This window comes from Phyllopteryx taeniolatus, chromosome 2, assembly GCF_024500385.1.
Source record: "Phyllopteryx taeniolatus isolate TA_2022b chromosome 2, UOR_Ptae_1.2, whole genome shotgun sequence".
Classification (NCBI taxonomy): Eukaryota; Metazoa; Chordata; class Actinopteri; order Syngnathiformes; family Syngnathidae; genus Phyllopteryx; species Phyllopteryx taeniolatus.
The window spans coordinates 26,303,667-26,316,165 of record NC_084503.1 but is presented as its reverse complement, the minus strand read 5'-3'; the positions used below and the strand labels follow the sequence as shown (position 1 = coordinate 26,316,165).

At 42.8% G+C, this 12,499-nt stretch overlaps 1 long non-coding RNA gene across 1 annotated transcript in view; it reads left to right on the top strand.

Annotated features, from left to right (window-relative positions):
• Positions 1–488: 488 nt before the first annotated feature.
• The window catches only part of LOC133474159 (uncharacterized), a 30,070-nt gene continuing 18,059 nt past the window's right edge, over positions 489–12,499 (top strand). Inside the window, exon 1 of the long non-coding RNA XR_009787376.1 lies at positions 489–799. This is a non-coding gene — a long non-coding RNA (uncharacterized LOC133474159). The remainder of the gene's footprint in view (positions 800–12,499) is intronic.

Here is a 12,499-nt window from a genome sequence, read left to right as displayed (position 1 = left end):
CCACAGCCGAGGCTTAAATCCAAATTGGAGACTTCTGATGTGACAATGGAGTTTGAGAGGTGCTGCAAAGAAGAATGAGCAAAACTGTCCAAAGATAGGTGTGGCAACTTTGTGGGTTCGTATTCAAAAAGATTTGATGCTAAAGGTGCATCCACAAAATAATATTTAATATACAGTTCCATGAAAAATTTGTGTTTTTAATGTTATTGTGTGGTGTTGCGTTTCATATTTTTGAAGGGAAATGAGGCCGTAACATTCTGTAATGTGGGAAAAGTGCACCACTTGTGCATTCCCTTGTTTTTAATACCAACAATTTTTTACACTTGTATGCCAGAATGTTACTTAAAGGTGAAGTAAGCAGTTAGAAAACACTTTTATCATATATGTTATTATGCTCTGCATGTCCTGACAGTAAAAAACAAACAAAAACAATATTTAAATGATCTTTTGAAAAAGCATCCCTCTCCGGCCTCATCTAATGCCTGTAATTTAATTTTCATTACTAATTTAGAAAGTGACGGAGAGAATTGTCCAATTAGAGACTATTACAGACTGGAGGCGTGGCCCTGGAGTTATCTCGTGTGTGCGCATTTTCGATGGCGGAGACATTCGGCAGCTATCCCCCTGCTAACAACTGGGTCTTCTAAGACAAGGAAGCACAAGCATAGTGAAAATACCATAAAAGTAAAATAGAGGGAATCTGATAGACCTACTATTCGAGAAGTGGCTGGTGTCAACTCAGACTCCCTGAGAAACTTGATGGACACAGGAGCGACGTGGCTTCATTTCTGCTGGCCAGGTAAGTCTATCACATACTTATATTTTCAATTGATTGTGCATTCTCCCCAAAAATATAACTTCAAACCATTAATGTTGTACAGCCGCGGTCGTGTGTTGCACTCGGTGACGGTCCATGGCACACAGCAACTCCTATAGCAAAATAGCATTGCTCGCTAACAATACAATATTAAGCTAGCATTATCACAAGGCGATAGCCATAGGCGCTATGTCGGAATGACTTTGTAATCGTCGCCGTTAGCAGCATAGCGCAGCACAGTAGCCCTATGATTGTCACTCAATGCAACAGTGTGGGAGCATGCTGGCTTTGGAATAATGAACTATATTTTGGAAAAACAAACACCCAGCACCCTAATTTAGCTAAACAACACCCAGAGGAGCCTAAAGCAGCTGAATATTGGTCAGTGCTAGCGGCAGACTTTCCAGTCAGCTATCCTTCAAACTCCCAACTAATTCTGTGTTAGTGTTATACAGCCGTGGTCGTGTGCAGCACTTGACGACGGCACATAGTAGTTCAGCTAAATAGCATTGCTCGCTAACAATACAGTCGCTAGCATTATGACAAGCCATAGCTGCTATGACCTACTATTAGCAGCACAGGAACAGCACGGAGGTTCGTCCCGCTTTTTCAAACACAACACTCTCTCGGAAGGTGGAGTTCAGGGCCTGGATAACGGCAATAAACAGCAACAACGATTACATAATGTATTACTTTTGCCAATAGAGGTATTTTTTTTTTCATTTTTGTTTTTTGAATTAAAAAAAAATAATACCGCTTGCTGTGGTTAGGTGTTTTATAAAAGCAAGCCAGCAAACTCGTTAAATAACCAGAAATATTTTTGAAATCGATTTTTGTCCTTGGCTTACTTATTCTTTATCTAAACGTTGTTGTGGCTTCATCACTCTGCATTATTTGAATTACTGTTGTTGATCAGTTTGACCACACAACTTGCCACCCTGTCGCCAGTTTTCTCAGGTCCATTGCAGACCTTGAATCGTTACTGTATATTCTCACATCCATGCTTCATGACATTACTAAGTAAATAAAAACAAATATATATTTCTCAATGACGTCAGGTCTATTTGTAGTAATTTTGATTTCTTGTACATGTTTGTCAAAATCTGTTAAAAAAAAAAAAAAAGTTATGAGTTTTTAGGGTTGGGTGTGAAATGCATAGTTATCTAAATGTGAGATTCTTTCTGAAGGACACTGCCCGATCAAGATTGGAGTGACATGAGCCAGTGCTGGAATACCGAACAAACTTCTTAGAATGACGTGACTGAACCATGCATATATCTTCAACATAAAATGTGTTTAAATGCTTTTAATTAGTTTTATATTTCTTGTTTTAAATATACAATCCATGAACAATCGTTATGTAGGGCACTGATGTTTATGAACTGGAAGGAGATATGAAATGTAACACGTTGATTTATGAGTGGCAATCTTAAAGAAGGAACCATTCATTTTCAGTTCTTTCTTAATAACAATTAAGAAAATGGTAAGAGGTAAATGTGAAGACATACCTGGAAGTACATTTAAAAAATAAGGTGCAAATGGATATCGACCCTAGTGAGGTACATAAAATGGATGAATGGATGCATGGATATATATATATAAGTAATAACATACATTTCTACTGGAGCAATGCTTTGAAAATATGAAATGTGGTTCCTCATTGTCTGCTTTGTCTGAATCCCATATAATGTCCTTGGGGATTTTCCACATTACACTACAGCCTTGGGGCGGCATGGTGGAAGACTGGTTAGAGCGTCAGCCTCACAGTTCTGAGGACCCGGGTTCAATCCCTGGCCCCGCCTGTGTGGAGTTTGCATGTTCTCCCCGTGCCTGCGTGGGTTTTCTCCGGGCACTCAGGTTTCCTCCCACATCCCAAAAACATGCTTTAATTGGAGACTCTAAATTCCCCGTAGGTGTGACTGTGAGTGCGCCCGCGACCCTCGTGAGGAGAGGCGGCTCAGAAAATGGATGGATGGATGGATGGATGATTTCACCTGTGATTTACAGTTTTTAAAAACGGGTTTGTGTGTAAATGCTTGTGTACAAATCCATCCATTTTCTGAGCCGCTTCTCCTCACTAGGGTCGCGGGAGTGCTGGAGCCTATCCCAGCTATCATCGGGCAGGAGGCGGGGTACACCCTGAACTGGTTGCCAGCCAATCGCAGGGCACATGAAAACAAGCAACCATTCGCACTCACATTCACACCTACGGGCAACTTAGTCATCAATTAACCTAGCATGCATATTTTTGGGATGTGGGAGGAAACCGGAGTCCCGGAGAAAACCCACGCAGGCACGGGGAGAACATGCAACCCCGGATTGAACCCCGGTCCTCAGAACTGTGAGGCGGACGCTCTAAACAGTCGTCCTCCGTGCCGGCTGTGTACAAATCATGTGACTATTATACAGTGCAGAGCGCACCTCCTCGTCTGCTACCCAAATGGCAAAGTTACTTCTACAAGGTGACCACGGAAAAGCCAGCTGGTGACTTACGCGTGCACGCCTGCAAGGGGCGCAAATTCGGCCAGAGGAGGGGGAGGGAGTCGTGAATTGAGGCTACGTTCAAATCTTGCTCGCAGTTTCAACAGTACCCATTGCACCTTTGAAACACTGCCTGTGGAAGAATTAATAGTTTTAATGCGCAACTGTTTGACTGAAAAGGGTGCCAAAAAATTATTACCCCCACACACGCACCACTGGACTTGCACTGTCTATCTTTTATTTCAACAATGTAATGGCATTGTGTTTCTTTATTTGGGCCATTTGTATGCACTTGACATTGAGCAGGGCTCAAGCAAGGTCTGTGAAATTGGAAAATGTCAGCAATTTAAGCGCTCTTAATAGTCTCCCGTCGCTTACATTATGCCAAAAAATGCACAGAAATCTGGGACTAAAGTGGAAGTTGTGCAGCCTATCTCATTTCTTTGCACTTTAACGGCTAACAAATGTATCATGGCTTTAAAAAAAAAAAAAAAAAGCTGTGAAATGGTTTGGTCTTGCATCAACAATCTCCATATTTCACCAACTTTGTGGAGGCAGGGGAGGCCAATCTTATGGCCCGGAGCCGGACGCTCTGTGGTGGCCCCGGCCGGAGATAAGCCGCTAAAGCTGCTACATGAAAGCAGCAAGTGCTGAGCAGCTGTGCTCACACATTTGGAACCAAGACAGCTTTAGACCGTTTAAATACACTGGGGATTTTCACATTACCAACCACACTGAAAGTGGACATATCATGGGAAATTGACTTTTTAATGGCTTGTATACAAATAGTTGGGAGTCTGACTATACCTGCCTATTCAGTAAACATACGTTGTACTCACGCCGGCGCGTCATCAAAAGTTCCATCGCCCTGATGTTGCTTGGAGGGCGTTTCGTCATTTGCAGTACGTCGTCATATAATCGAAAATTATCACCACCCGACGTCTGAACAATTAAAACTGGAGCGTCAGCTCTGATCGGTTGAGTGCTCCATTCACTTGCCCAAGGTGCGTTGGAAATCCTACTACTATATCACCCCACAGAACAACAACAGGTAATTTCCGTACATTTTACTATCCAATGTGAAAAAGAATGCTGACTTTTGTAATCTATATACTTAAAGCTCAAAGTTTGTGTGTCCGTTTTCAAAGAACCGCCCTCCTGCACGCCCACGAATGCGCCCACGAACACGCTTGCACGTTCCCGCACGCCCGTGCACGTTCTGGTATGCCCCCGTACGCTCCGGCACGTTCCCGCACGTTTTGCACATTCCTGCACGACTCCAAGGTTTCAACGCCCTCTTTAAATACCAAACTAATAATACATATCATGACAGGTAATTCTTACTATTACATGCGACCAAGGACATGTAAAAACATGCAGAAACATGTACTATAAAGGCTTCTTTATACTCGCGCGGACGGCGACCGCGCTGACGTCACTACGGCTATCCCGCACGCAGTTTGCCTTTATACTCAAGCGCAACTCATGCGCGCTCTTTTGAAAGTGTGCTGCAGTTCTCCTCCAACTCGCTACGGCTGGTATTGGCGAGGACGCCACAGGGTGGAATTTCCTCTGCATTTTGTGGCCATTTCCGGTAGCCGTTTTTACTTTCCTTTCCGTAACAAGGAAGAAAGCAACAACAATAGCGACCGACTAAGACAAAGTGACCTCGATCGAAGGCGGCGGCGTAGGTGCTATGTGGAACCGGGAGGAACGCTGATTACATCATCACAGCATGTGACTAAAACGGACCAATCACGAGAGTTGATCTCTGCCTGCATTCTACGCGCAGCAACAATTTTTGCTGTGTGCGCGTCAAGCGACGCAGGGGGGCCGCACGGGCCAATTCGTCAGTCATGTGATGCAATGCGGGAGTAAAGAGGCCTTAAGTGGAGGCTTATTGCAAAACGTGGAAAAATGTGCCGGAACGTGCCAGAACGCGTAAAAACGTGCAAGAAAACGTTCCCGCTCCAGAAAGCTCCCTGAAAACAGACACACAAAGTCTGAGCTTTAAGTATATAGATGGAGGCTTATTGCAAAACGTGTAGGAATGTGCAAAAACATGCCAGAACGTTCATAAACGTGCAAGAAAAAGTTTTTGCTCTAGAAAGTTCTTTGAAAACAGACACACAAACTTTGAGCTTTAAGTATATAGATGTTGCCTAACATGCTTGAAGCTATTATAATCGCAGGTCCTTCTACAGGTGAGACAGCATTTCTACCCCGAATACCATTTTATAATGATTTACCAGTTCAATTCAAAGGCTTCAGTTTACAATATCAATTTGCTTTGCAATGAGTATCACAAGGTCAAGTCACAAGGTCAGTCTCTGAAAGTTGATGGATTGGATTTGCGTTCTCTATGTTTTTCTCATGGTCAGTTTTATGTTGGTTGCTCAAGGGTTGGCAGATCTAATGATTTGTGTATACTGGCAGAGAATAAGATGACAAAAATATTGTCTATCCTGAAGCATTGCAATGAAACCTTGAACTGTTTGATGTGTACAATATTATTGCATGTGAACTATTCATGAGGTTTGGAGTATTGGGCTTTCCGTAGGAGGGCGCCTAACCCGCTAGTAACCGGCTAATTTCGTGTTTGTAATGAAGAAAATTCAGGTTAACACACTATTATACAGATCTCCAGTAAAAACAAGAGAAAAATACAATGAATAACAATTAATGAACATCAATAACAGAAAAATCAGCACCCATGTCCTCCTCTGGCAGCCTGCACAAGGGTAAAAAAAACGAGTAAACAAGTCACTTCAATATCTCACGTCATTGTGTAAGTTAAAGTCAGGTTAAAACAGAACAAAGTGTGAAAAAGCTGGAAATGAAAGTCGAACTGTTTAATCAAAGAATTATCAGAAAACATTGCTGGCTAGTAAATCAGAGACAACATCGGTTTATATTCATTAGTGCTGTCCGTGAAAATCAGAGGCTGCTGCTGGTCGAGTTACCTTTAATACGTGCGCTGCAGCTAGGATGGATATGGGCTCTTGGCACACTCGGTTTGTTCCTACAGTCACGCATAACTTCATTACCCATGACAACATTGTCATTTTCTGCCAATTTCATTGAAATAAGAACTTACCTGAAAAACGCTCGTGGTGAAAGACGTGCTGGTGCTTTAATCAATACAACTGTGAACCATCTGTGCAGCCGCTGCGCTAAAGCCGGTAAATTGCCACTCACACAACACGGGATTGGCCCGCCGAGCGAGGCCGCTGAACCGACGCAAAGCCGACTTTGATGAGACGTGTGATGAAGCGAGGAAACCTTTTTCGGCCGATGCTTGTCAGACGTTAGCAACTGCCGGCCGACGTGCCTTCGTCGGGGTGACGTATGTTTGCTGACTGCGTGCAGTGTGAAAATAAACACCCAAGTAGCGCGGTATCGTGACTTACGACTTTAATTTCTTCTGTGACCAAGCTCGTAATGCAATTAATTTGAAAATCAAACCAGGTTTCCTCATTGAAATGCTATTAATCCGTTCCAGCCGCCGAGACCCCCTTGCAGTTGTTATGGGTTTATAAATGGCTGAAACTGCATTGGTGACTGTGATTATTTTTCTTACTTCACTTGAGCGGCGGCATATCTGAAGCTCGCTCATATCTCAAAATTTGGCTCACAACACAAAGCAAAAACATCCAAGTGATGGCTTATATATTAAAACAAAAAAAAAACAAAAAAAACATACTGTGAGCTGTCCAAAATGTGCCTGTGAGTGAGCCATTCAGAATTTGGACCATAATCTGACATAATAACATGGTTGATTTACATAATACCACCTCCCACATTTACCCTCCCGTGACTTGGCAGCCAGGCTGGGCCAAGATCCAGAGACACTTTTAAGACTGCACTGTCTGAAACACTATCACGTCAAAGGCAGGGGTAAGCAGAGCTGCATTGTGATTTGTTGTTGGCATCCACGGATGCGCGTTAGCTTGTGATGTGTGTGTAGACATTGATTCCTCGGTGAAGTTGTCAGCGCAGTGGGGGTTGGTATTTGTGTTTGGTGATTTGTCCGCTGCATGCGCCACATGCAGAGATCCGCTACAGTAATTCCCTGAGATTTGTGAGCCCTGCCACGAATAACAAAAATCCACGAGAAATTGACTCACCCTTTAAAAAGGTTTAGAATTGCTTATAGATGCAACAAGATTGCGGCAAAGCACCACTTCTCTGTTAGACAGGGCCTTGGCCTGTAAAATTCAAGGCCCTCCCCTCAATTCAGAATCGCTCCTTGGTACCAAGATGCCACAAGATGGCAACAAAGCAGACTTTGGCAATTAGCATGAGGCCATGCTCTGATATGGTCTGGGTTCACAGTCCCTACAGGATTTGGATTGTGGCCCGGAAGGACCCCAAATATGGAGGTCATGACAGTCCTTGAGCAAGGTATCCGGTCCGCCACTGGACTTTGACATCATATGTGATGATGCATGTAGCACATCTCACTAAAACTCACATCTCACTTTACTTATAAAGTAAATTTCCCCTCTAGGGCGACAATTAAAGGGTCCTTCTTCTTCCTTTTTCTTGTAGATGTGTACACAGCAAAAACTAGCGCCTGAAACTAAATGCGAGGAGAGGAAAGTTTGCTACAATGAGACTCATTGTCCCTCTTTTCTTGGCGCAAAAGTGTTAGACTTAAGACTCTAGAAGGCAGTAGAGGGGTGTCGCGCGTGCATAGCAAGAACTTGTTGAACTTTGGCAATAATCCGAATACAATAGGGACCGAGCCCTACCGTGAATAACAAAATAAAAATGGGAATAATTGCCTATAGTAATAGTTTCAACTACAAACTGTTATCCCCAAAGTCATCTCACAACGTTATTCTTAAAAATAAATGGTGATTTCAGAAAAACGCTTTGGCGCGTGTACATGCATTTGGAGCAGCGTCTACTAACAATCCAGGCTAAATTTAGCTCCTCCCTTAAATAGCTGTGAATCTCTCAGTCAATATGTATCACTTCATCATAGTTCCTTGAGACCAATTCCTATTTAGACCAGTCTTAGGCAGCATCTTGTGGCATCAGGGTGCTTCAGATGGAGCACAAAAAAGTGAGTGGTTAATAATAGTAATAATTTTAGAACAACTCATGTGGCCCTTGGGGGGGGGGCTGCCTGATGCCCGCGCGTGACCCCCAGTGTACACCGTGAGCAGGAAACAACCTGGGCGAGATTATTAATAACAGGTTCATACTGTAAAAAAACAGGTGTGTTATTTTGCATGGAGGTAGGCTTGAAAACAGTACTTTCCCCTTCCCCCTCATCATTCTTATCTGGGTTTCCCCCAATCCTTGCAGTAGGAGTCCATTCCTCCTCATCATCATCTTCCCCTAGCTGCTCCATGTCACTTGAATTCCCAGCCATAATCCTCTTCAACATGGTTTTACGAAAACATATATTATGAAATAAGTACTTTCACATTGCATCAAACCAGTAACTGTTCCTATTGATGTGTCACAAATTTTTTTGTAACGTTTTTCTTACTTTAACTTTTTCAGAATTTACAAAGTTCTTCAAAAACAACCTGTGGCTCAGTCCTTAGTAATGCCAATCTTGTAGCATCACTGGAAATCCCTCTAGTGAGCAAATTGCTGCCCTATTGTGGAATATCCGTGCACTGTATGTACCTAATTGTATATATCGGGTTTTTCAGGGAAAAAAAAATCTTACTTGATGAACAGCTTCAGCTGTTCAAATGTCGGGGGTCTCCATTGTCATATTTTACACTTCATAATGCGCCATACATTTTCAATGGGAGACAGGTCTGGACTGCAGGCAGGCCAGTCTAGTACCTGCACTCTTTTACTACGAAGCCACGCTGTTGTAGCATGTACAGAATGTGGTTTGGCATTGGCTAGCTGAAATAAGCACGGGTGTCCATGAAAAAGACGTTGCTTGTATGGCAGCATAGGTTTCTCCAAAACCTGTATGTACCTTTCAGCATTAATGGTGCCTTCACAGATGTGTAAGTTACCCATGCCATTGGCACTAACACAGCCCCATACCATCACAGATGCTGGTTTTTGAACTTTGCGTCCATAACAGTCCGGATGGTTCTTTTCCTCTTTGGCCCGGAGGACACGACGTCCTCAATTTCCAAAAACAATTTGAAATGCGGACTCGTCGGACCACAGAACACTTTTCCACTTTGCATCACTCCATCTTAGATGAGCTCGGCACAGAGAAGCCGGCGGCTCTTTCTGGGTGTTGTTGATAAATGCCTTTTGCTTTGCAAAGGAGAGTTTCAAGTTGCACTTACGGCTGTAGCGCCAAACAGTATTTACTGACATTGGTTTTCTAAAGTGTTCCTGAGCCCATGTGGTGATATCCTTTACACATTGATGTCAGTTTTTGATGCAGTGCTACCTGAGGGATTGAAGGTCACAGGCATTCCAATGTTGGTTTTCGGCCTTGCCGCTTACATGCAGTGATTTCTCCGGATTCTCTGAACCTTTTGATGATATTATGGACCGTAGATGATGAAATCCCTACATTCCTTTAAATTGTACGTTGAGGAACATTGTCATTCAACATTCAACTGTTCGACTATTTTCTCACGCACTTGTTCACAAAGAGGTGAACCTCGTCCCATCTCTGCTTGTGAATGACTGAGCAATTCAGGGAAACTACTTTTATGCCCAATCATGGCCCCCACCTGTTCCCAATTAGCCTGTTCACCTGTGGGATGTTCCAAACAGGTGTTTGATGAAATTCCTCAACTTTCTCAGTCTTTTTTGCCACCTGTCCCAGCTTTTTTGGAACGTGTTGCAGCCATTAAAATTCTGAGTTAATGATTATTTGCTAAAAACAATAAAGTTGATCAGTTTGAACATTAAATATCTTGTCCTTTTAGTGTATTCAATTAAATATAGGTTGAACATGATTTGCAAATCATTGTATTGTGTTTTTAACATCCCAACTTCATTGGAATTGGGGTTGTACTAGGAAGAGGGGGTGCACCGCGAATTCCCTCAGGATGGCAAAGGTGGTGTGTCTGACATTTCTGAGGGTATTTGTGCAGGGCAAGGGGGTGTGCTGCAGCTTTTTTGGATGTTAAAGGATGTGTTTGTGAAAGGCTGTTCTATGTGTATGGAAGTGAGTAAGAATGCGCTGTAGGGTAATGAAGTGAGGATGTGCTTTTCTAAAATAAGTTGCTGTCTGGTTTCGGGCGTGACCAATCGTTTCACCCTAAATTCATCAAAGAGAAGGCCTCACTAGTGGCGACCAATTACTGTAGACTGAGGCGTGAATAAAGGTTGGAATAAAAGCTTTCCATGGTTTTTTGAGGGTGTGTGCAGTGGATATGTAGCATGCCAACTGTTGTGGCGTGGAAGGAGGTATGGTACTTAAAAGGTGTGCACTAGAATGATAAAAGCTTGGACTTTTTTTGCAGGGAAGAGGGGGTGGGCTAATTTTTTAGGAATGTTGAAGGAGGTATGTAGTTTAACACATTTACAATTAAAGATTGAAAAAAGCATGTAAACAAAAGTGTGCAAGTGCTCCAAGTTTATGGAGCATAAACGAGTTCCCGGCGCAGTATTAAACATGATCTAAACTTATGTGGTTACTTTACTGCGATTAACGCTCCAGGAGGCTGACCATGCGGTCGCTCTGCAATGTTGTGTGGTGGCCACATTTATGTTGCGTGGATGCGTCGACGTGTGCGCGTTTATAGCGCCTGCCTGTTGCATTGTGGGACAGGCAGGTGAGCAGACAGGCACCCAGGGTGGGCTCCAGGCAGGCATTCAGTCAGGCTGGAGAGTGAGATCCCCCAGCCTGGGGAATGGAGACAGCAGAGGAATGGAGACAGCTGGGAGAGCAACAACACAAACACACTGTTGTTGGCGGACACCACATGCTGAAATAGTCCATAGTGTTGGGGGAGGGGCTGACACAGAGGGATGCAATGAAAACCATTTTCTAACCATGCAATAAAAATGTCCACAGGGAACTGGGGTCTGCAGATCTGTGATTGTGTCTGAGCTTACCTGTAATTGATCACAACCATTGTCTTTGAACACCTCACGGGACTGACACATGCGAGTCATGTCAACGTTGACACGGCAGCTTCAAAGGAATGTTTGATTATTATTATATCATCTTGATGAAACAGCATGGATGCCTTTATTAACTAAGGCTATGCACACTGCAGGTTTTGCCCAATGTGACATGAATCTGATTTTCTCATGTTAATGTGAACGGTACAAATCTGATTTTTTCAGCTCCGACCCAAGCCTCTTTTCATATTCATTCATTCATTGTCCGTACTGATTATCCTCACTAGGGTCGCAGGCGTGCTGGAGCCTAGCCCAGCTATGTGAATATTAAATCGGATATGTACGCGACGCGAGTGCGGTATGGGCGCTCATGGGGTGCAGACGCCATCAAACGGCGACAAAAGTCACAACTGTTCGCCAAAACAGACAATCACAAACCGGCAACGGTGGACAAAGCAGCAGAAAACAGTCAGAGGTGAAAAAAAGATGGTTTAGAACTGATAAATACAAGAAAATGTTGGCTCCAACTGCACAAAATCCTTGAAATTACCGAAAGTGAGTCATGACGAGACCTACGCGAGGGGCCATGTTTACCCCCGTCAACATGGTGACGTCATGTTTTGTACGCATGACATCATAGACGTGTTCTGTCCACAACATTATTCGCATTTGTCTTCGTAATGTGAACGACTGCATAAAACGGTCGGATTTAACCAAAAAAAATCCGAACTGGGCATCATGCTCTGCAATGTGAACGTAGCCTAATAGAGCAACGAAAGAAGTATAACATGACGTCAGCTGTGGGAGACATCCAGGCAACATGTATGTATAATTAAATGTATTATTCTAACAATTGTTACACGAGCATTAAAACATGACCTCAAAACATTGAGGTTACCGTCTCATTAAAATATTTAAAAATAATTACAAATAAAAACAATTCAGTCAAAATCCCATCTCTACTATTACTAACTTTTTAATTTATTTTTTTTCAATAATTGCTTTTGGAAATATGTATAAACTATATATTATACATCATGTCATTTTTTAAGATAACACTTTTGGCTTATGACACCAAAATTATTTTAAACATTTGTTTCTTTTATTTTCAAATGACTACTACTACAATGCTGTTGCCTATAGGTTAGGTGTAAATGTTTTTCATACTTTTTCAATCAATTTTTC